General features: G+C 43.0%; 1 protein-coding gene across 2 annotated transcripts in view; it reads left to right on the top strand.

The window, feature by feature from the left end:
- EXTL3 (exostosin like glycosyltransferase 3) overlaps positions 1-25,500 on the top strand; it is a 131,818-nt gene that overhangs the window by 49,949 nt on the left and 56,369 nt on the right. Inside the window, exon 1 of one of the 2 annotated variants that reach the window (XM_057548632.1) lies at positions 16,831-16,980. The exons of the other annotated variant lie outside the window; for it this stretch is intronic. The gene's annotated coding sequence lies outside the window, so the exon portion shown is untranslated. Of the gene's footprint in view, positions 1-16,830; positions 16,981-25,500 lie in introns of those variants that run through there. 2 annotated transcript variants of the gene reach the window in all.

Raw genomic sequence — 25,500 nt, 5'->3', positions numbered from 1 at the left:
CTTGTAGCCTCAGAGCCTGCAGCCAATCTAGAAAAGCTTCAAAAATCACTTTGTACAATTTTAAAAAAACAACCACCACCCTGATTATAGCTGTGAGCAGCTATGAGCCCATGTGTGTCACACTGTTTGAGTTCAAGACAACAAAAATTTATTGAAGGCTCGTCATAGAACAAGCACCACGAGAGGCACTGAGATCCAAAGATTAGAAGAATACTGTTGGGATTCTGAGAGGGCCTTCATGTCCCTTTCTTTTCTGAGTCCTGAACCAGACGACAGAGGAAACAGACTGGGATTCAAATATCACCTTCTTTGCTGCTTAAGCTGGTCTGGAGGATGTAGCTGGGACCCGAGGACAAAACAGGAATCTCATTTCTTCCTGCATGAACTGAACTTCCCCCCTAGACATAGGCTAAGTCACAGGAAACTGCTTTACCGCTACTGCATGAACAGAGAAGAAAGTATATGGCCTGTGGGATAGACATCTCCGAGAGAGAAACTCAGCAGGAGCATGGGCAGTGAGTGTGTAATGACTCTGTACCTAGTCTTATCAATCACAGAAGTAATTTTTTCTTCCTGGAGGAGGAATAAATAAGGGAAGTGGGCAAAGAATAGAAGCTGTCTCCTCAATACTGTAGACAGAGAAAGTTTCTATGTTCTTGACCAAAGCAAACTGGGGAGATGGGAATAGCATGGGTTCTCCTTCATTTTCCAACCATTTGATCTCTTAACTCATGCGTTTTATAATCAGACCTCTGGCCCACTGAGGATGGGGCTGCCCTCCTGTGATACGTATGTCAGGAGCGATAAGACAGAAATGCCAGGGGTTGTATTCCAGGCATCAAGGGCAGTCAGCTCCAGCTTTCACAAGAACTTTCCCTCCTGTAGTGGCTTTGTGTGCCCGCCTGGGAACCAGTGGTGGGCTTCCCAGCTGTGCCTGCAGAAGGGTCCATAAAGGGACAGAACAGGTTCATTGATCAGATTAACTCCAGCACTGTGCTTTGCTCTGAACCAAAGGTTCATTTTCTATTCTAGTTCTCATCTCAAGAATGTCCAGCCGTGTTTCGCTGTGAGCCCAAACTGTAGCGTCAAAGTACTCCAGTAATACCGTGACAGCAACATAAAATTGCCTTGAATTAGAATACTCCTCCCATGATTAAATTCCAAAAGGCAATTTAAGTTCCTGCCTCAAGAAGCTCTCAATCGAATAGAATAAGACAAATGCTTAAACAAATAATTACAACCCAATCTGAGCATTTTAGGGTAAAAATAAAACCACAGCAGCTTAGAGGCGGCAGCATTAATTCTATCTGAGAGAGTGGGAAAAGGTTTCACTTAACTGATAGCTTTTCAAAAAACTATTTTGAAAAAATTTCAGACGTACAGAGAAGTTGCAAGAATGGTAAACATTAACTCAGATTCACCAGTTGTTAACGTTTTGCTGTATTTGGTCTTTCTCTAGTTACACACACACACATGTGCGCACACACACACACTATTATTGTTACTATTAATTTTGCTGAAACTTTTTTTTTAAATTAATTTATTTATTTTTGGCTGTGTGGGGTCTTCGTTTCTGTGCGAGGGCTTTCTCTAGCTGCGGCAAGTGGGGGCCACTCTTCATCGCGGTGCGCAGGCCTCTCACTATCGCGGCCTCTCTTGTTGCGGAGCACAGGCTCCAGACGCGCAGGCTTAGTAATTGTGGCTCACGGGCCCAGTTGCTCCGCGGCACGTGGGATCTTCCCAGACCAGGGCTCGAACCCGTGTCCCCTGCGTTGGCAGGCGGATTCTCAACCACTGCGCCACCAGGGAAGCCCTGCTGAAACATTTTAAAGTTACAGACATCATCATCTTTTGCCCCTAAATACCTCGGGATGTATCTCTTAAGAACAGGGACCTTCTCTTAGGTAACCACAGTGCAGTTTTCAGATTCAGGAAGTTTAATATTGCTATAATGCTATTATATAGTAAAGAGTCCATTTTCTAATTTCACCACTTGTTCCAATAATGTATTTTATAGCAAATTTTTTTCAATCTAACATCCAACTCGGGGTTACATGTTATGTTTACTTGTCATATTTCTTTAGTCTCCTTTAATCTAGAACATTTCCTCAGCCTTCCCCTCCCTCCTTCCTTTCTTTTTTCATGATACTGACATTTTTAGATTATAGGTCAGTTGTCTGGTAAAACGATCCTCAGCATGGGTTTGTTTGATTGTTACCTCATGGTTAGATTGCGTCATGCTTTCTTTTTCTTTTGAAATAATTTCAAACTTACATAAAAGTCAGAATTATATAGCTTTGCACCTTTTTTTAAGTTCCAAATGATTCTTCTCCAGATTCACCAATTTTTAACATTTTATCACATCTGCACTTGTTTTATCATTTTCTCTTTTCTCTTCCCTTTATGTGTGTTTGTATGTGTATGTAGGCGTAGACAGTAGTTTTTTTAAAAAAATCTGAACCTGTTAAGATAGGTGTCACCCTTTAAGTGACAGCTTTTAAATTCTTTAAAATTTAAATTAAAATTGTGTCTATTTAAGGTGTACAACATGCTTTTGTATGCATATACATACTGAAACGGTTATGATAGTCAAGCTAATTAACATACCGTTTCCTTGCCCCAGAATAGTTAACCTTGTATTGTGGTGAAATCTAACCTCTTAGCAAATTTCCAGTATTCAATACAGTATTACTGACTACAGTCATCATGCTGTACAGTGGATCTCTAGACTTATTCATCCTACATAACGGCAACTTTGTACCCTTTGGCCAACATCTCCTTGTTTGCCCCCACCTCCACACCTCTGGAAACCACCATTTTACTCTCTGCTTCTATGTATTTGACGTCTTTAGATTTCACATCTAAGTGAGATCATGCAGTTTTTATCTTCCCGCGTCTAGATTATTTCACTTCGCATAATGTCCTCTGGGTTCATCCATGTTGTCACAAATGGCAGGAGTTTCATCTTCTTAAAGGCTGAATAATATTCCATTGTGTGTATCCATCAATGGATAATTAGGTTGTTTCCATATCTTGGCTATTGTGAATAATGCTGCAGTGAACATGGGAGTGCAGATATCTCTTTGAGGTACTAATTTCATTTCCTTTGGGTGTATACCCAGAATAGGATAGTTCTGTTTTTAGTGTTTTGAAGAACCTCCATATTGTTTTCCATACGGCTGGATGAATTTACATTCTCCCCAGCAGTGCACAAAGGTTCCCTTTGCTCCACACCTTTGGCAACATTTTGTTATTGCTTGTCTTTTGATGGTAGCCATCCTAACACGTGTGAGGTGACATCTTGTGGTTTTGATATGCATTTCCCTGATGATTAGTGATGTTGAGCACCTTTTTTGTACTTGTTGACTGTTTGTATGTCGTCTTCGGAAAAACGTCTGTTTAGGTTTTTCCCATTTTTTATTTGGGTAGTTTGTTTTCTGCCACTGAGTTTTAGGAGTCCTTTATATATTTTTTATATTAACCCTTATCAGATATATGGTTTGAAAATATTTTCTCCTAATCTGTAGGTTGCCTTTTCAATTTATTGATTGTTTCCTTTGCTATGCAGAAGCTTTTTAGCTTGTTTATTTTTGCTTTTGTTGCCCGAGTTTTCGTTGTCAGGTTAAGTGACAGCTTTTGAAAAAGTTCTTGAGGGGATGAAGAAGCTTGCCAGTTGGACAGAACAACTTGGTGTGGGAAGGGAATTACAACCAGAGGGAGCAGCACGTGTGGAGATGTAAGCCAATATGTATATGATGTAGCTGGTGAAGAGTCAATAGTTTAGAGTACCCAGGATGGGGGAGAAGGGACAGGAAGGCAGTTGGACTTTGTTCCATATGAAAAAAGAAACGTTGAAGATATTAAAGCAAAGAAATGATAGCATCATGTTATTTTTTAGAGAATTTAACTGTAGGGCAATTTGGAGGAGAAAGGGCAAAAGAGACCAACGAGGTGGACATTGCATTAGACCAGGTGATGATGAAGACCTGAAGGAAGGGAATGCGGGGGAATCTTTGTTGAATTCCAGCTATGCGCTGGCCATTTTGCATATGATAGCTCATTTAATTATCACAAAAACCTGAGGTCAGAGAGGTTAAGTAACTTGGCCAATAGTCTTGGTAAGTTTATGGCATAGTTAATATTTGAACCCAGGCCCATGTGGCTCTAAAGGCCACTCTGAACTACCCTGGGGTCATGAGGGACGGAACAGGACTGAGAGGTGGCCATAGGATTCTGGGTATCAAACTCTGATAGCCAGTTGGACACAGTGGACAAGGGAGACAGGAGGATAACAGTTGATGTTAATGATGAAAATGGGGGAATTCCCTGGTGGTCCAGTGGTTAGGACTCCATACTTCCACCGCAGGGGGCATGGGTTCCATCCCTTGTTGAGGAAGTAAGACCCCATGAGCTGTGCAGCATGGCCAAAAAAATAAAAATGATGAAAATGTTTACTAAGAAGAAAAAGAATTGGCGAAGACAGAGAAAATGGTCATTTTGTTAATAGTCTCTATGACTTTGGTTTGGAAGGCTGGGTTTGTGCAATACCTAGGACAAGATGTCTAGTGGGCAGTTTGGCTCAAGAGCTCAGAAGAAAGGTCTAGGTTAAAAGTAGAGATTGGGCTGCATTCACCCAGTGGGGTGGGTGCTGAATGAGAACAGAAGATGGCTAAGGGTGGAACCTGGGCACACGGACACTTAAAGGGTGGTGGAGAAAGAAGATCCAGGGAAAGAAAAGAGAAAGAGTGGTGAGAGAGCCAAGATTGGGCCATTTCAAGAACGTAGGTGACTAGGACTACCACGTATTCTGCAGAAGAATTCCAGAAGGAAAAGATTCATTGGGATTAATGACTGGGGAAGTCACTAGTTACCTTAATGAGAGCCATTTCAGTAGATTGGCGGGAGCCAGCCTTCTTGGGTTCAAAGAGTGAATGGTGATGGAGGAAGTGGACCCAGAGTAGAGATGACTTCTTTTTTTAATTAATTAATTTATTTATTTATTTTTGGCTGTGTTGGGTCTTCGTTTCTGTGCGAGGGCTTTCTCTAGTTGTGGCAAGCGGGGGCCACTCTTCATCGCGGTGCGCGGGCCTCTCACTGTCGCGGCCTCTCTTGTTGCGGAGCACAGGCTCCAGACGCTCAGGCTCAGTAGTTGTGGCTCACGGGCCTAGTTGCTCCGTGGCATGTGGGATCTTCCCAGACCAGGGCTCGAACTCGTGTCCCCTGCATTGGCAGGCAGATTCTCAACCACTGCGCCACCAGGGAAGCCCAGAGATGACTTTTTTAAGAATTTTGGTGGATGATGATGATGATGGCAGTTAACATTATGAGGGCTTACAATTTGCCAGGCACTGGGCTAATGATTTACACTCATTATCCAGGATAATCCTTACCATACTCCTAAGAGGTAGGTGCTGTTATTATCCCCCTTTTCTTTCATTTATTTATTTGTTTGTTTATTTAGCTGCGCTGGGTCTTAGCCGCGGCATGCGGGATCTAGTTCCCTGAGGAGGGATCGAACCCGGGCCCCCTGCATTGGGAGCCTGGAGTCTTAACCACTGGACCACCAGGGAAGTCCTTATTATCCCCATTTTTTGATGAGGAAATTATTGCTGAGAGTATGTAGAGAGGTTGAGTAATATGCCCAAGGTTATACCATCAATAAACAGAATAAGGATTCAAAGTCTCAGCCTTTCGGAGTTCAAAGCCTGTGTTGTATGATGATGGTACTTTAGGCCTGAGCCTGTACATAAGCAGTGGGGGAAAGCCCCCGTGGTAAGGAGGATACTGACTTTACCTAGAAAAGAGAATAATTGATGGAGCCAGGTCTAAAGGAAAGATACTAGATCACATCAAAAAATAGAGCTACTGGGCTTCCCTGGTGGCGCAGTGGTTAAGAATCCGCCTGCCAATGCAGGGGACACGGGTTCGAGCCCTAGTCCAGGAAGACCCCGCATGCCGTGGAGCAACTAAGCCCGTGCGCCACAACTACTGAGCCGGCACTCTAGAGCCCGCTAGCCACAGCTACTGAGCCCGCCTGCTGCAACTACTGAAGCCTGTGCGGCTAGAGCCCGTGCTCCGCAACAAGAGAAGCCACCGCAATGAGAAGCCTGTGCACCGCAACAAAGAGTAGCCCCCGCTCACCGCAACTAGAAAAAGCCCGCACGCAGCAACGAAGACCCAGCACAGCCAAAAATAAATAAATACTTAAATAATAATAAAAAAAAAATAGTGCCACTTTGGGACTTCTCTTTGTCAAAAGCCAGAACAGATGAGAGGAGAATCTGTGAATATGTACCTAGATGTCAGCTAAAGTAGCATTCTCTTTCGAGATTTAAGTGTTGAAATCAGCTTGTCCCCATCCCACATCCACTGGGGAGTTCAATGCCTGCTCCAAGATTTCTGTTAATTCCTGGGAGCTGATCTTATGGTTGCTTTGGCTTTTGCATTTCTGCTTCCACTAAATTCTTCATCTCACTTGTAACTCAATTCCCTCGTTCTTATTCCTTGGTTCCACGCTGACCCAGTTGTAGAACTCAGACCTGCCCCTGATCTTTTTTTCCTGGATTTCTCCCCAAATCACTCACCTAAGGCATTTGTGCATGTGTCAGATATTACTGAAGGCTTAGGGGATTTTATGTCCTTAGCAACACAAACAATATAAAGTCCAATAATAGATATTTCTATTTTAAACCTAACTTTCAGCTCCGCTGTCCCTGGAGCTCCCTCCCCAAGCTTTTACCTCCCACGTTGCTGTTTGAGCCCCATTTCTCCTTATCCCCCTCCCATTTCCTCTCCTTTTTGCTCTCTTTCAGTCCTCATCTCCTTGGTCTTTTTGTTTTTTTCTTTTTTTTATGTAAAGCTCTGTTTAGCTATCTCTTTGCTTCAGTTTTATTGTAAGTCTAGCTTTCTTCTTTCATACTTCAAGCTTTCATATCAAGGTAGTTTCCTCAATAAGGCATTTTCTGTCCCTAAGAGGAGCTCTGACATCAGCTGCTAAAATAATAATCTTTCACCCCAATATTTATAGATAGGTTTAAAAGTGGGAAGATGGAATTTAAAAGAGATCATGTCTGTTGCTTCTGCTTCCTCTGTGAATATGAGATATGCTCATCTGTTGCGATTAAGGATGGGCTCGTAAAGATCTGACAGCCAAGGTGAGGGATTCTGTCAATAGAAATTTGCCAGATTTCTAAAATATTATAAAATACCATATTTACATAGGATGATCCCTTTAACTAAGCCTACAGACTTGTAGAATTGATTCCCTTGCTAGAGATGGATTCTTCAGTTTACTGAGTACTTAGGTCAATATGAGAAAAGTAGAAAAAGCAACGGAGAAGAAAAGAGTCAATGTAAGCAAACTAAAGCCAGAGTAATGGAGATCACAAGCCCTCACTAATCCTCTCTCTCCCAACGTAGGCATGAATAGATGTTAAGCGGTTTTGGCACTGTGTTGGGGCTAGAGAGCTGTTCATCTTGTAGCTGAAAAAGGATAAAGGAGTTGCATTAGTTATTTATTGTTCCATAACACATTACCTCACACTTTGTCATTTAAAACACAACTATTTATTATATCTCAATGTCTGTAGGTCAGGAATTCAGCAGCAGCTTAGCTGGGCCGTTCTGGCTCAGGGTCTTCCATTAGGCTGCAGTCATCCAGAGGCTTGACTGGAGCTGGGGTGGTCTGCTCCCAATTTTACTCACCTGGCTTTGGGCAGGAAGCCTCAGTTCCCTATCACGAGGACCTCTCTGTAGTGTTGCTCATGACGTGGCAGCTGGCTGCTTCCAGAGTGAGGGATGGAAGAAAGAGAGCAACCATGGTGAAAGCTGAAAAGCCTTGTGTAACTTAATCTCAGGAGCGACATGTCATCACTTTTCCTGTGTTCTCTTGGTCACACACACCATCCCTGGTATAGAGTGGGAGGGGACCACAAGGGTGTGAATACCAGGGGCAGGGATCATTGGGGACACTTTGGAGGTCTGCTACCACAGGAGTCTTTCCACAATCCTTTTTTTGAGTGTGTCTGTGTGGGCTCATACTTTAAAATGCCAGGAAGGGGGATCTTTAGACAGACTGGTAGTTAGTTGACTTTTGGATTTAACGGACTAGTAAAATAAAAAATAACTGGTAGTGGTAGGGAGCAAAATAGGTATGTTTCAGTATTTTGTCATATAAGGAAGATAAAGAAAAAACTGCCATTTACCATTACCATCATTTCATAAAAACACATGTTAACACAAGAAAATGGAAAGGACATAATCTCAAAGGACAGTCTTTTCAATTGAATAAATTTAGCTTTATTAAAAACTCACTAACTTGCCTTGGCTTTTCTCATTTAACTGTAGACTGATGAAAACTTCGTTTGATCTTGCTCTAAAAACTGTCATTCAGGAACCACTGAGACAGACATGGAATGTCTTTAGAGATGACTATGAGAATCATGTAGAAACACATATAGTCCATTCAAAGTAAGTGAAAAAAGGAGAAATGGAAATGGTTGATACATAAAGATAGCAATTTTATAAAGTTGTGCTCATGAGCTGGAAGGAAGCCATAGAGTTGGCAAATATTTAATTTATCAGTTTTTGTGATTTTTTGGCTATTAATTTATGAACCCACTAATATTTACATGCTTATTGTTTAAGCTAATTAAATATGAAATATAAGGAAATATCGAGCATCATTGAAACATAGTTAAATGTACCTAAAAATAATACAAATGCATGTAGTATTTGAACGTTTAAAGGATTTTCATACTTAGCATTTTTCACATATGGTTAAAATATTTTTAGATTATTTACATCACTTATGTCAGCCATCCGTTTTACTAAATAATCACCTCTTCACCTTACAGTTATGCTTTTCTTCATAACCTACACAACGTAATGATGTGTGTCCCTTTGTAACAAGAGGGTGAAATAATCCGACATTATCCATTAGAGTTGAGCTTTGGGTTGTTCGTTTGGGACCACAGAATTGATGTATTTGTAGCAATGTGGTCACACTTTCATTTGGTTTCATTTTTGACCTGTGGCATAGTCTTTGCAAGGCTTCTGAAGGCTTGGGTTGACGAAGGGGTCAATGATTATTTTGTTCTGGGATTGACTGGGACCACTAGCATCATGCTCTCACTATTTAGGTTGAGAATTCATATTTAGGAATATTTGGGAAAATAGTATTTCTCTTTAATAAAATCTTGTTGCAAACCTTCATGAATTGGTTTAAAATCTCTACATTTTTCTCTTGAAAATTTGGTTGGCAGAAACTGCTTTAAAAAAATACATAAACCCATATGTTATTAAAAAGTTATATATTTTAAAAGTTTTGAGCAAGATTACATTTGGAAATTGCTCTTTCAATTTTGATTTTCCAGCCAAATTGGTTAACTAAGATGTTAACTGATGTTCTTTAAGTACCTCTAAGACACTTGGCTAATTTTCAGTTGGAATGCCTTGTTTACAGGAAGCATTTTTTTTTTTTTTTAAGGATTTTCTTATTTATTTATTTATTTATTTATTTATTTTTGGCTGTGTTGGGTCTTCGGTTCGTGCGAGGGCTTTCTCCAGTTGCGGCAAGCGGGGGCCACTCTTCATCGCGGTGCGGGGACCGCCCTTCATCGCGGTGCGCGGGCCTTTCTCTATCGCGGCCCCTCCCGTCGCGGGGCACAGGCTCCAGACGCGCAGGCTCAGCAATTGTGGCTCACGGGCCCAGCTGCTCCGTGGCATGTGGGATCTTCCCAGACCAGGGCTCGAACCCGTGTCCCCTGCATTAGCAGGCAGATTCTCAACCACTGCGCCACCAGGGAAGCCCTACAGGAAGCATTTTTAAGTGAAAGTAGTGAGCAGTTGATTTTTTGAATCTATGAGTGACTTCTGGTATTAGGACAATTTTGGAGTCGTGGAGCTGCCTACAAATGTGACATTGGAACTCAGCCATCAGTGCTTGGCCTGACTTGTCTTTTTTTCTGGTTATAGCTCTCAGTGCATTAAGGTCTTCAACTAGTCATTCATGCCATGTTGTGGCATGTTGTACCTAACTGGGCACATTTTTACTACTCACTGGCCTAATTTAGGGCAAATGTTAGGTGCCTGTATATTTGCCTTTGGGGACATTTGCATCACTATTTGGCACTTCCAGGAGCAAGCTTAGGAAATTTTGATGGCATTTTGATATCTACTGATTGTCCAATGTAGCTGCCTCGGCAAAGCTGTGCTGACATGGTGAGCAGAGAATGAAAACACACAGGGGAGAAGGCTTTTGAGGGAAGAAGGGAACTTAGAGACAGATACATTATATTTGAGGGACAATGACTAACTTTTAGAATGTTAATTGGTCACATTACATGACTTGTGTAGACAACAGGTTTGCCTCAGGCTAAGCTTCCTGATGTGAAACTAGTACAAAACTTCTTTTTCTTTTTTTAAAAAAATTTTTATTGGAGTACAGCTGATTTACAGTGTTGTGTTAGTTTCAGATGTACAGCAAAGTGAATCAGTTATATGTATACATATATCCACTCTTTTTTTAGATTCTTTTCCCATAGAGGCCATTATAGAGTATTGAGTAGAGTTCCCTGTGCTCTACAGTAGGTTCTTACGAGCAAAACTTATTTTTCACAGCCACGTGCAAGGTAGTGAGGAAACGAGTAAAATCCTCTTTTTGACGATAATACGTGCTTTGTTTTGGGCCTCAGGTTAACTCAGTGGTCTTACTACAAATTATCGCAAACCACCCAAACTGTCCCACCTTTTGCCAGATGACAAAACAGCCTCTTTTTAACTTCAAAGCAAGGACTTTCAGACTGAGCCATTTAGCAGGCTAAAGAGTGCTATCCGTGGAGCCTTAGAAGATGACCTTTTGTCTTTTTCTGGCATCGATGGACCAAAGAGAAGAGTAACCTTGGAACTCTAATCTAGAAATTGTCATGCATTGTTCTAAATATAAGCCACAAAATTGCTCAGTCATTTATATATAGAAAAGATCTTGAGTAGTGGTTGTCAGCACTTTCTTTGAAAATCAAAGCATTACGGAGAGAACAAGTTCTTATCTGACTTAAACTCACTGATAATTCCTGAATCATACCTTTTGAAGGTTGCTGGGGGTCACCAATGGCTTGGTTGTGATTGATCTGGAAGCTTCGCTGAGTGGACTGTGGGCCTGGCCATCATCATGGAAAGTGACAACTGGCACCTCCCTCCCTGAGATTTGAAGTAACTTTTATCATCAATTTCTCCTTCCATAGCACTAAAACTCCCTCTCCTGGGTATTAACATTTTGGGGAAAATAGGTAATCAGTGGGGACCCGCCAAGAGAGCGTTTTGCTGAAATTTTTTAAATAAACAATTTCCTGGTATAAGAACACAGTCTTACTTAGTATAATTTGTCACATTATATGCATTTTATGTTTCTCTGACATCTACAACTCAAACTGTAATTCCCTTGTGAAAGAAGCGCTTACCAACTTCTTCAGACAGCCAGTTTTTAAATCTTTTTTTTATCATTTCTCCGTTTAACAGAATCAGATGCCTTAGTTAAATCCATTAACGCAATGTGCAATTCACGTTGCCATTTTCAGCATTTCCCTCGCACTGCAGTGTAGTCAAGTTGTTAAGATTTCAGGCCCCGGGATCAGACTGCTTGGGTCCAAATCCTGGCGCCATCCCCTACCGGGTGTGTGATTTGCGCGTTACTTGTCCTTTCTGGGCGTCCGTTTTCTCATCCGAGAAATGGGAATCATAATGGTACTTACTGTGTAGGGTTGTCATAGGGACTAAATGAGATAATACGTGCCACAAACAAACCTATTCACACGAATTTAAATAAGTAAGGTTTTCTTTTTTGTGCTAGTATGGTTACATGAGCAATCTGACGGATACCCAGCGGCGGGTGGGGCGCATGCGTACCAGAGCTGGAGAGTAAGCGGCCTCGGGGGCGTGTCCCTCCATCTCCCACGGGCTTGTTTGCTTCCTTCTGTGTATTGGCTCTATTTTCTGCAGATCAACTTTCTTTGCTTATCACTGTGCATATGTCCAGAAATTCTTTGCCTCAGATCTGTGCAATTTCTTAGATGCAGCGCTCTGTCACCTGACTCAGCTTCAAAGTGTCCGGCTCCCAAGTGTCCAGGTGAGAGCAAGTCCAGTCAGCTGGGGCTGGAGGGGAGGGGGCCGTGCAGTGGGAGTGGCGGCTCTTTCCAAAGTCTGACGGGGTTTAGGGTCTCTTAAGAAGGTGGCGGATGGGGCCAGCAGTAATTGGCATCTCTAGGATAATCATAGCAACAGTGTTCAAGGGTGATTAAAGGCTCCTTGCCTTAACCATTAATTACTTAATTTTAAAAACTTTTTAAATTGAAGGATACCCTACATATAGAAAAGGACACATATGATAAGTGTACAGCCTGATGGATTGGGACAAACAACGCACCTGTGTAACCGCACCCAGCTCAAGAAACAACAGCAGGACCAGCGCCCACGCAGCCCCTTTTGTTCCCCTCTAGTAACTACTTCCTAAGAGTAGGTTAGTTTTGCCTGTTTTCATATATTCTATGAGTGGAATCATACCCTATATACTTTTTCATGTCTGGCTTCTTTTGCTAAACACTGAGACATTCATCAATTTTGTTGTGTATATTTGCAAAGCATTCATTCTCATTGCTGTAAAGTATTCCACTGTGTGAATACACTATACTTTAGTCTACCGCTGATGGACATTTGGGTAGTTTTTATTCTGTTTCTGTCTGTTTCTAGTGGTGCTGCCATGAACTGGTTTTGTTGAACATGTACATGTTAGTACTGATTACTTTTACCACCAGAGGCTTATATACGGTGTGGTGAATTATCTTCCATTACATATAATTGGATTGATGGTCTCTTAAGGGTGAATATTGTTATGATTTTATCTAGTGATTTCTTATTTTTTTAAAAAATTAATTAGTTTATTTTTGGCTGTGTTGGGTCTTCATTGCTGTGCGCGAGCTTTCTCTAGTTGCGGCGAGCGTGGTCTAGTCTTCTCTTCGTTGCAGGGCGTGGGCTTCTCAATGTGGTGGCTTCTCTTTGTTTCGGAGCATGGGCTCTAGGCACGTGGGCTTCAGTAGTTGTGGTACGTGGGCTCAGTAGTTGTGGCTTGCGGGCTCTAGAGCGCAGGCTCAGTAGCTGAGGCGCACGGGCTTAGTTGCTCCACGGCATGTGGGGTCTTCCCAGACCAGGGCTTGAACCCATGTCCCCTGCATTGGCAGGCGATTCTTAACCACTGCACCACCAGAGAAGTCCGATTTCTTATCTTTTTATGTTGTGACTTTCATGGCATGAGGGCAGGGTCATGTTCTAGAAATTTTGCATATATGAAAGAACCTTGCATATATTTTGGTAGGTGCTCAGCTACTTATTGATGTAATGAATGAATGAATGAACAAGTGAATGAATGGTGTATGCCTCCTTTTCTGGGAACAAGCCCTATTTATAGGAGAGGCTCCAACTGCTATATTTAGACAAGGGTCACCTGCTGCTCAACCAAGGCTGATTGATCGAGGGGTGGAAAAGGGACCCAAGCCAGGCCAGTCATGTCTCTTTTCTGGGAATTTAAAATTTGGAACCAAAAATAAAGAGACTGGGCACTGCTGAGTCCCTATGACCACGCTTTAGAGAGAAGACCCATAGGCTCCTGCTATTAGAAGCCTACAATATGTTGTAAAAGGTCATAATATTGAGAGGTCTCATATCAGTGAAGATGAGCTTCATTGTATGTCCTGTTGTCTTGGCTTTCTTTCTTGAGGAGAGCCCCTGTGAATGTGATTGTATTTCCTGAGCCAGAACTTAAAATAGAAAGGTAACAGCCCAGGAGAGGACTTGAAGCCGGGAACTAGGTGTGAGACTGCAGAGGACAGATGGTAGAGATCCTACACGTCAAGGCTTTAAGCCTTGAAAATTGATTTTACGTGCAGGTAAAGAGAGTTGTCAAAGATGATGCCAGGGGAATTCCCTGTTGCTCCAGTGGTTAGGACTTGGTGTTTTCACTGCCGAGGGAACTAAGATCCTGCAAGCTGCATGGCATAGCAAAAAAAAAAAAAAAAAATGATGCCAGGTTTTGAGTTTCTATGTTAGGAAAGATGATGGTCACACTATTATAAATAAGGGCATTTGAGGAGAGCATAGGGGGAAGGGATAGAGATGAGTTCAGTGTGGGATACATTAAGCTTAAGGTCCTGGTGAGACAACCAGATTGTTCTGGTCAAGAATATTGACTTTGAAGTTGGGGAGACTTGGAGTTCCATCTTTACTTTGCACTTCACTCTGTGACCTTGGGCACCTTATTTATTTAGCCTCTTGTCAGTTCCCTATCAGTAAGCTGATATCACCCTGCAAGGATTTAAATGAGACAATGCCGACCAAGGGTTTAGCTTAGTATTCATAAAATAGGTATTCATAGGATGATGATGGTGATGTCTCCAGTGCAGCTGGAACATAGGGACTGGGGCGATGCAGTGAGGGATCTGCTTCGAGGCTAAGATGACGCTAGGAAGAGAATGCGGAGAGGAAACGAAAGTGGCCCGCATCATAGCTAGAGAGATGAACTGTGGGAGAAAAGAGGCTCACAAGATCCAAAGGAGGCAGGTGCTCAGCAGGACCCAGGGCTCTGGGGATGTCAAGGTTCGACCAAATTTTGGTTGGGTATCCTTTTTCACCCTGAATCTTGAACTGTTGTTGGAATCAAATAAGTCGGCGTTAGGGGCAGCAATGTTAAGTCACTCAGATGTAGAAGACGACATTTAGGATGAGTCCGCCAGGAAGCAGCTATCTGCAGGCCCTCTCTTGTCCGCGTGGAGATGAACCAGTGCTTGGTGATGAACCAGCCCTGGCTTCTGGGCTTCTGTTGCGTCTCCTCCCACACTGCCAGACTTCTGCCTGCTGCCACAGACCTCTGGAGGAGAGCCAAGAAGATGAAGTGTGAAGAAAAAAAAAAAAGAACTTTAGGCAATTCTTGATATTTGGGCAACAGAACAGTTTTCCCCATTTTCATTTCATTTCATTTCTTTTGATTTTTAAAGCATTTTGATTTTTGCTTCCCTGCCTCCAACTTTTCTCAACAAAGTTGGTAAAAGTTAGAAAGCATTTTTTTGTGTGTGATTATTTTATTAACTTTATTTTTGGCTGTGTTGGGTCTTTGTTGCTACACGCGGGCTTTCTCTAGCTGTGGTGAGCGGGGGCTGCTCTTCGTTGTGGTGTGCAGGCTTCTGCTGTGGAGCACAGGCTCTAGGCGCATGGGCTTCAGTAGTTGTGGCACGCAGGCTCAGTAGTTGTGGCTCACGGGCTCTGGAGCGCAGGCTCGGTACTTGTGGCGTACGGGCTTAGTTGCTCCGCGGCACGTAGGATCTTCCTGGACCAGGGCTCGAACCCGTGTCCCCTGCATTGGCAGGCGGATTCCTAACCACTGCACCACCAGGGAAGCCCAGAAAGGGGTTGTTTTTGTACATATATGACGGTGGTATGACTTTGAAGGTTTAAGTTTGTCCTTAGTAATAAAGGGAAAAGGAGAAGTAAGAGTGCGGTGAGAGGGGAGAGTAAGGAGATGTCAGGAAAGAGAGAAGAAAAAGGGGATCAGGAAAAGGAGGGGTGGATGGGTTTGGGGAGATGAAGAGTGTGCTCTGGAGAACAGGTTGCTAGGTTTTTAAAAGTTTTGTTTTGCAAATGGAAGCCTTTGCCCAAACTGTCCCATGTCGGCCTCTGGGCTCCACCAGGAAGGGTGTGTGGATGAGACAGGGCAGCTGTGGAGGGGTCTCAGGGGGTGCAGTTTGTCTAATGTACAGACCACCCAAGTACGGGGATCCCAGCCCACCCCTGCCTTGCCTCCGCAGCTTCTTCGGGTCCTGGTGTGTGTCGGGTTCCCTGGTTGGAAAACCCTGGAGTAGAAGTCCCACCCTTTGGAAATTAAAAGCATGTTTAAAAAAAGTTGAAGCAAATTTGATCTTAGATCATATTGCATTTACGGATTTTAAATAATGGCTTAAACGCATTCCTGAGTGAACAGTAATAATCAGGTGTGTCTTCCAGGACTGGTGGAGTTCCTTCACCCACTCCCATCATTTCAGTTATAAAGTTTTGTCCTGACTTTGCAAGTGTGGAAGTTGACAGCGACGCATCTCTTAGGGCCGTAGGAATGTGTGCGCTTTTCCGCTCACAGGGGTTGGCTCTTAAGTATTTCAAACTGCATCGCCTTTTCCTCCCAGTTTCGGTTGATCACGCCAACACGACTGGACTAAACCATTGTTTTTGCAAAGCCCCGGGATTTTTTTCCCTTTCCCTAGGCATTCACGCCATCCGGCCTTTTCTTTGTTGTTAAATAATCAGAGTGTTTCACAACTCCAGACCATTGCCGGAGACCGGTCAGCTCATTGAGGAAGGCCTTTTCTGTGGGGATGGCTTTATTTTTACACCTGAAGTTCACCGGGCCGCTCCAAGCGGCTGAGGTTCTGGAGTCAGAACGCGATCCAGAACCGGCGGGAGCATTCTCTTCGCACCCCCCGGAGAGGTTTTTCGGAAAGGGTGAGGGGCATTGGTAGGACGCGGGTCTGAGGGCCCAGAAGGGCGGGCACGCGCTTCCTCCCCGCGGGCGTCTCCCACAATCCCCGGCGCGGCTGCTCTTGGTGCCCAAGGCCTTGGCGGCCCTTCGGGCGCGGTCGGCAAAGTTGCTGACGCCTCCGCCCCGCCCCCTTTGCCCCCGCCCACCGCCTACTCCCCGCCCCCCCGCTCCCCCCGCGCCCCCGCCCCACCCCCACCCCCCGCTCGCGAGCGCCCGTGTTCGGCCATTTCCGGCGCGGCGCACTTCGGCAAGTTCCGCCGGCGCTGGTCGGAAATGGCTGCCAGCCTGCAGGGGGAGCTGAGGATCCGGCGCGGCCTGGAAGGCGGGCTGCAGGCGGCGAGAGTGGCTTTTGGGAACCCGAGTCTCGCGCAGGAGGCGGTGGCGGCTCGTCCCTGAACTGGAAGCCGGTAGGACTCCTGGTGGCGGCGGGAGCCCGGAGCAGCCGGGGCGCCAGCCCGGAAGGGGCTCGTGGTAGGGATCCCGGGTCCGGCCGCGAGCGCCGGGCACCGGGCACCGGGCGGGTCCGGGTCCGGCCGCTTCGGGGCCGCTGGAGCCGGCGAGGGGCTGCTGCCCGGTACGGCGGGGGCGTGCAGCCTCGGAGTAGGCCTTCCCAGACGTCTCGGGAGAGGACTTCCAGAGCCTTAGCCACCAGCGAGGGGGGGTGGGTAACGTAACGGGCCCCCTCGGGGGTATGGGGGGGTCTAAAGGCGACCTCCCCACCCCCAGACGCCCCCTGTAGTCCCAGTTACCTCGCACCCACCTCCACCCCTTTTTCTAAAGGCTCGGCCTCAGCTGTGCAGCCCTCTCCCCTCCTTTCCCCCCTGTGTTTGTCCAGCTGCTTGTGCAGAGCAGAGCATCCTCGGTCCACGAAGGGGCCTCCCAGACTGCCCCCCTCCCCTTTTCTGCGTGCACACACTCCCAGGTCTGCTTTCCGCTGCATTCAGACACAGCCGCCAGCAGCTGCTCTTCCTCTGGCTCTTTTCACCAGGCTCACCTCCTTTCATGAGGAGCCCACAGTCAGAATAGCCACTTCCTGCCCGAGGGTCCAGGTGCTGCCGTTCTGTGCTTCTGGGGCCCTGGGGCCCAGGCTCTGAAGCGATGGGCCCAGCGCTGCTTGGGCAGGAGAGGGGCTGCGGAGTGCGCGTCTACACGACTGAAATCTTAGCCGAGTTATCCGGATTACCCGGCACGGTTCAGTGCGAATCCGGAACCCTGTGGAGACCGGGCAGGGCTGCCAGACTGCAGAGAGGCTGTTTCTCTTCTCCACGTTGAGCCAGTGGTTCAGAACCTTTTTAGGTTTTTGTGGCTCTCAAAAGACTTGAATTTGGTGGATTCCTCCCGCCTCTTTTCTTTTCAAAAATTCTAAGGGGCTTCATCAAGTCTCTCGGTTCTACTCCTTTGGAGGAGGAGAGGCAGAGCACATGTCCAGCTTTTTTCCCCATATGTGGTTTATCTAAGAGGTCTCTTTATATTTCTTCTCCTCGCTTTCTTTCTCCGATTTAGGTAGCTTCATTTTTGAAGGCTGGGCTCCCCATGTTTTCTTTCGTTTTTAAAAAAATCTGTGCATTGTACAGATTGTACAAAACGGCGTTTCCCTCCGTTTTGCTCAGCCAGTCTCTCGCAGTCTGGTTCAGTTATTCTAACTGTACTGAGTTCCTGAGATCGTAACTTGGGAGGTCCTGATAGTCTTGAGTGGAGCTCAGCGTTCTCACCAACTTTTACCAGGGGGACTTTTAAATATTTCATGGGGAAAGAAGACCCATGTTCTTAAACTCATACTTGGTGTGTTAAAAATACCTTTTCCTGTGGGAATTTCCTGATCTTCTGCCTGTGAGGAGTCGTTAGTACTCATAAATATTGATATGAGGGAAACTGGCCTCAGTGCTTTCCGGAAGAGGATTAGAATAGTGAATGTTCAGAATACTTGGAGCATGGTTTATTTAATACTTGAAGGGATGGCCACTGCTCTCCGGGGGGCATACCTACTGGACAAACAATTGCCGAGCTTGCGTCTTCAGGCCCCCACCCCTCACTTTACTAAGGGGAAGAAAACCTGGCATTAAATGCTTAGCGTGTGTAGTTGGAATCTTTTTATGATTAGGCCTCAGTGTTTTAACCTGTGAATACAAAGAGTTTAAGCAAACAGGTTTGAGAGAAATGAATCAGGGGTAAAGTTAAGCCTGAGAAGTAGACCTCTAGGGGGTGAAGGGGGGAAATTCAAAGGATGGCTTGACGCCATCAGAAGAATGTATGGGGATTAGATAAGGACCTGCCCTCAGGGCTTTAGGCTAGCTGTTGAATGAAAACTCACTGAAGGGTGGTGCAGGAGTGAGGCCTTGGCTGCATGGGGGGGGGGTGTGGGTGTGTGTGTGTGTGTGTGTGTGGGGGTGTGTGTGTGTGTGTGTGTGTGTGTGTGTGTGTGTGTGTGTGTTTCCCTAACTGAGCCAAGACTGGTAGATGGTCCCTTGGAGGAGGGTTGGAGATACTGCCTGAAGCAGAAGGAGATTCAAGTATTAGGAGAAAAATGAAGATCCCTCCGGATTTGCTGTTGGTAGAGACTTGAATGTCTTTGCATATAATTACTTCAGAGTGAGGCAAGGAATATGAACCTTTCATAAAGTCGTAAAACTGTGCACTAGTTTCTGCTGGATATTAAGTTTAGCTCAGAAAACTTCTGTTAACATATTTATCTTCATTTTGGTTTTTTCCTCTTAATTTTCGGCAGCTGTTTCTTTTGAGAACCAGTAATAATAGGGTAACTAAGAGGAAAGAAAGGATTTTTTATCTATTTGTCGGTTCCTTGAAATAGTGGAGCTCAAGCAGACGGAGTTCGAGAACTCGAGAGGCAGGGGGAGGCTCACCTCTAAGCGTGATCTTTTCCTGCCTGAGCCAGTCCCACACTCCTTGTACACCTGGAGTTTTTCAGATCTCTTTGGTGATATTACTAGGTGGAAAAGAAGCAGCGTGAAAAATTTTATAATCTTGGGTATATAAGAGGAATATGAAGACCCCATTCAGTGACATATTTACCTCCTCTGCACTTAGGTCATGATGTTTAGTGTAGGATTTTGCTCACGTGTACCAAAATGACCCATTAAAATCGCAGGGATGGAGCCGTAGGGAAGATGAACTATGTCTCAGCATTCTGTGGTTTGTAACCTGGGAGTAATCTTACAGAAAAATAGGCAAACTTTTTCTGTTAACAGCCAAATAGTATTTTAGGCTTTGCAACTATTCAGCTCTGCTGTTGTAGACTGAAAACAACATATACTGATATATAGTACATATATACAGTATGTACATACAATAATATACACATGCAATCCATAACTGAATGAACAAGGCTGTATTCTAATGTAACTCTATTTACAAAACAGGCAGCTGGCTGTAGTTTGCCAATGCCTGCCTTAGAGTATCGCGCCTTCACACACATGTTGCTACTTTTGTGTATTTCTCTGTTTGACTGTGCCCAGTACCTTTTAGACTGATCAGTGTTATTAATGATTAACCCCCTGGATGTTTGCTTTGTTGACTGTTTATCTTATCCTCTTATATTGTCATCATTTTAACCCTCTCCTCCAACTTCCTTTTAAACCTTTTTTCAACAAATATTTGATACTCTGAGGAATTTTAAAAAATGAATTAGATTTGGAATATGCCCTTAGCCTGTATAGTAAGAGAGATAAGACATACAAAAATACATTATGATGGTAGATTACAATAATGTCTTAAATTACTTTAGTTCTTGGCGATCATATCATACTTTCATATATATTTTTTCTTACATAGATTTTGATCTTTATAGTAACTCCGAGAGATAAGAGGCTAAATGTTACAATATTCCTTTTTTTTGCGGGGGGAGGAAGGTAGGAAAGAAAACTGAGGCTTGGGGGGGTTTAGTTATTTGACCAGATGTAGTAAGAGGCAGCATTCTTGAATCTGCCAATAACATTTACTGACCTGTCCCTCTTTGAATACTTACAGTGATGTGAACCTCCCTGGGCAGCCCATTCTAATTTGCAGACTAGTTTTTAGGACGCTTTTCCTTATTGAGCTGCAGTTTGCCTCTCTGTGAGTGTCACCTTTTAGGGCTGTGTAGAACAAGTCTATTCCTTTTCCCTCTGACAGTTCTGCAGATGCTGGAAGACAGCCATCATGTTTCCCAAGACATGAGTTGCAAATTAGTGTGCATGGATCAAGTAAGGCCCGTGCACATAACCATTTGGCCACCCAACTTATACAAAGACTTACATTGGGAGCCAACTTTTAGAAATGCAGAGATTTCACATAAAAATCTCTTTTTCTGGCTTTTCTTGAGAAAAAATTATAGGCTTTGGTGATGTAGAGCTCACATTTCTGATGGTAGTAATCTCCCTTAGATGCTAAATATGCTCTCCATTTTGCTAAGGTCTCTGCCGGCCGCCTTGGTTCATTTACTTCACTCTCAGGGCCTCTGTGGTCGTTGAGATTACCATCCTTTTCCTCGGTCTTCTACTCCACAGGCTGTCGATCCCCATTTCCTTCAGCTGTTTCTTATTTGACAGTTTCAAATCCCCTCACCAATTTCTCAGTCCTCTGCCCTGCGTTCACTTTGTTAATGTCCCTCTTAAAAGTGTGGCACTCAGCACAGTGTACAGTATTCAGTATACAGTGTCAGAGTGCAGAGTGGGGTAACTTTTACTCTTTCGTTTTTGACACTATACTTCGTTTAAAAAAAAACCAGGATAAGCAGGTGATAGTTTTTTTTTTTCCCTAGTCAGTCATATATTCTTGATTCACTGAAATTATAGTCAACTAAAATCACAACTGTGTGTGTGTGTGTGTGTGTGTGCTGTTAGTAAGCGAAATCATTTCCCTGTAGTTTTGGGATCTTAGTGCTGAACTCTGCCTTTATCTCTTTTAAATGTTATCTGCTTAGATATTCCAGACTGATAAAATCTTTTTGTATCCTGGGTTTTTTCCAACCTTGACTTACTCTTCCCAGCCTGACTTCCTTTATTTCTGAAGTGGAGCTGTAAAGTATAAAGGCATTGTGGCTTAAAATGGAGAAGATAGTTGGTGAGGACTCCAAATTATTATTATCGGATTCAGTGGAAAAGTAAGGGGGGCCTTAAAAGAAAGCATTATGCTTGAAATTTTGGAGGTGAAACAAAAGGAGGTCTTGGGGATAGCCTTGAGTTTATTTGTTTGTAATATTTCCGCCCCCCCCCCCCCCCCCAGTAAACAGTATGTATGTGCTTTTTGTGTGCAAGGCAGTTGTAAGTCAGCGGGGTCCTAGAATCTCAAAGGATCTTTGAGGTCATATAGTCTACCCCTTTAGTTTATGAGTTTAAAAAGGATAAGGAGCATATGAGTCAAGAAGGACAGGAATTATGAAGTTAGGGGGCCTGATGAATCAGAAAGATGGTAGTAATGATAAAGGGATGACAGAATTGGAGTCTCAAGTTGAATTCACCCATGCAGGTTGAAGTTGGATGCCTGAGTCATAAAGCTGATTTACGTATTGCTTAGCAAACTTCTACTTGAGTTTTCTGTCTCATTTAGGGAGGCTAGAGCACTAATGATATCAATTGTATGCCTCCATAGCATAAGGTGAAAATCTTATTTTCTTGAGGAATGGACACCCTTAGAGAAATTAGTTTATGCTCTAGGCACTTGCACATCAAGTTGACTGTTCCAGAAAGATCCTTCAGCAAAATCTATCTGAAGATCTTATTTAAAAAAACCTGTTTTTACAGCTCCTCCTTCCATACAGTGGAATCTGTTTTTTTCATATATTGTGAACATTTTCCCATTTGATTTAAAATGATTGAAAAGCTTACTGACAGAGAGATAACCATATTAATGACAGAGCGATAATCATATTAATAACATGGATTTATCATACTTAATATTTAACCTTCCTCCTAATCTTGGACGTTTAATTTATAATTTTTTTTGCTATTATAAAGAATGCTTGGTGATTACATTTTTATATCAATAATACAAATCTTTGTTCACATAGAATGCATTCCTAGAAAGTGAAATTGCTGAGTCGAAGATATGAATATTTTAAAGACTTGTTACAGATGGCAAGTTTATGTTCCTACTAATACAACGTAGGAGTACCTGTCACTGTAGCTGCCAGCAGAGTACAGAGATGTACTGTACTTTATTATACTAAATGGTTTACTTTGTAATGTGGCCATTCTTGATATTAAATCTTTTTTCTCATTCGTGATTCTTTCTTAAGGATAATTTCTGGAAATGGAATTGTAGGGTCAAAGTGAAGGCACCATTTCAGGGCTTTTATTGCTTAAGGCCAAATTGTGCTCCAGAAAGGAGTGTCGGTTCTCCTTCCCGGCACCGGAGTATGGGAATGTACCCTGGTTAGTACCAGATACTGTAATTTTACTATTCTTTGCTGATTTATAGGTGGAAAATGTCACTGTGTCTTGTTTTAAATGTACACTTATTTGATTGCTGGAATGATTAAACATTTAAAAATGTTTAGCATTTGGGCCCCTTCTATTTGTGTAGCTTCCTGCTTATTTCCTTTGACCACTATTGTATTGCCTTTACTTCTGTGAAAGTAATGCTGTGTTGTAAATACTTCCACCAATCTTTTCACTGAATCTCAACTTAAAAAAAAAAAAAAAGTAGAAGCCTTTGTTTCTTATATAGTCAGATTTGTTGAACTTTTATGGATTCCACTTTTGCCTAGATTCCTGTAAAAGTGGCTGTACTTATCTTGTGGTGAAATTACATTTATGTTTTCCTTTTGTTCTTTTTATGGTTTCATTTATTATAATTACCTCTTGAATCCATCTGGGACTTATTTTGGGATTTGGTTTGTCATGCAGGAATTCAATTTTTTTTCTAAAAAGCTAATTGTCACATTATTTATGGAAAAATCTAATGTGGTGTACTTTAAAGTGACTGCAGCAAGGTAATATTTTTCTTAATTATGAAAGCAATACATGCTTATCGTAAATGAACAAAGCCAAAATGAGTCTTTTAAGTAAACAAATAGTAAACACGTGGGTAGCAGGGTGCAGGTCGGACACCTGGATTTGTATCTGGGCTCCTCACCTTCTTGCTATATGGCCTTAAGTAGGTTACCTAACCTTGGGATTCACTCTTATTTTTCTGCAAAGTAGAAAAAACAAGCCTACCCCCAAGATGGTTGATGTGAGGATGAAATGAGAAAGTATATGTAAAGTGTGTTATCTAGGGTGCATTGTAAATATATATATAGTTATAACAAGTGAAAGGTCTACCCCCCACGTCTTCCAAAAGTCTATAATGTAGTCTGTAGACTTCCTGCATGAATAAGGTATATTGCTCTTTGACTTCCTTAGTTGTCTGTAATTACATTGATTCAGATGTCATCAATCTGAATGAGGATTGTCATCAGTTCTTTGTTAGACCAATACTTTTGAGTTTTATTGAGTTGTGTGCTCTGCATTAAAATCACCTGGGAGCTTTGTCAAACTGCAGGAGCTTGGGCCCCATACTTGGGAATTCTAATTCAGTTAATGTTTGGTGGGCCTGGGTTTATCATGTGAAAACATTCTTAGCTGATTTGTGCATCTGATTTGTAACCCGAGTTAAAAACTGACTTGTGAGACAATGTGATTTTGATTTGTGGGATGTTATCAAACTGGTGGGAAGGGAAACAGATACATGAATTGGCATAATTTTCCAATTGAGGACTTATCCTGGGAGTTGAGACTTCTGGGTTCAGGTTTATTGCTGACTAAATGCAGCAGTATTGTGACCTGGGTTAATGAAGAATGTTAGTTTGCTTGTTAATACCTATACACTGTTGAGCAGTGGAAGGAACGCTTATTGCTAACTGGTGAGCTCCTTTTGTGTCTGCTAGGGACATCTGTGGAACACCTTTGGACTTAGACATCTGTTCTTGAGCCCAAGCAATACTTGTTTTTCCTTGTTTTCAAAGCCCTGTAATAAGGGTGGCTCAGCTCTGTGGTTCTTTGTGATTGTATCGTAATCTTGACTCGTAACTCAGTAAGTATGTCAATGCACAACCAGTTTTTCTCACCTGATTTTGGTTTTTAATTGCTGACAACTTTTTATTTCCTTTGTTTTACACTCAGGTTAAATTTGTGCAGTAAATAAACTGTGGTGGTTGTATTGTGAAAAACACATGACTCGCTCTCCTGTAACTTGTGAATTGCCTACAATCAGTTTTTGCAAGTCATTTTTTATCAACAGTTAGCTTCCCTGGAAAGTGCCTTTTGTTATTTTAAACCATAAAAGAGAGAAGTCATAGTCTTAACAGTAGTGCTAGTATTGGGAAATTTATTTTAGTTTGTTTAATTTGTTTAGCTTATTAACATCCTGATTTTTGAACTAGGTACTAGGTAACAGGGTGTTTGTCATGCCTGTGCTTAGCAGGAAATCAGGAAATCATGTTCTCTGGGGTTGTTATAGTATTTAAAAATTTCTGAAATATTGCTTTCAACAACCTTATTGAGATGATTTTCTGTACAGAACTATCTTTATCTAGTTTGAAAGGCTTGCGGCAATGGCAGTAATAGCAGCAATGTACAAACGGTTCTGTAGCACCTGCTCCTGGGTTGTAATAGGATTCTGCCTTCTGGATGGGCTCATGTAGTACTACCTGCACAGGTGCACAGGTAGGTCATTCACTCTGAGTATATTGTTTTCTTGTTTTGTTTAGCAGATAAACAAATATGAATATAAGGTTGACTTTAGGTTTGGAATAGTATTACCATGTGTTTTAATTGTAACTATCATTATCTGTGGTTACAGTACAGCTGTAGTAATATGGATAATTTAAAATTAATTTATGCATGATGTGCCTGTGCTCTGTGTTCCCTGAGTTAACATCACAGGCAGTTTATCATAATGGTTAAGACGTAGAGAGTGTGGGCCTTCGAGTAACTTTGAGTTGAATCCAA

Source organism: Balaenoptera acutorostrata, chromosome 6, assembly GCF_949987535.1.
Source record: "Balaenoptera acutorostrata chromosome 6, mBalAcu1.1, whole genome shotgun sequence".
Lineage (NCBI taxonomy): Eukaryota > Metazoa > Chordata > Mammalia > Artiodactyla > Balaenopteridae > Balaenoptera > Balaenoptera acutorostrata.
Note: the sequence above shows the minus strand (reverse complement) of the source record. Positions and strands in the feature narration are given on the sequence as shown.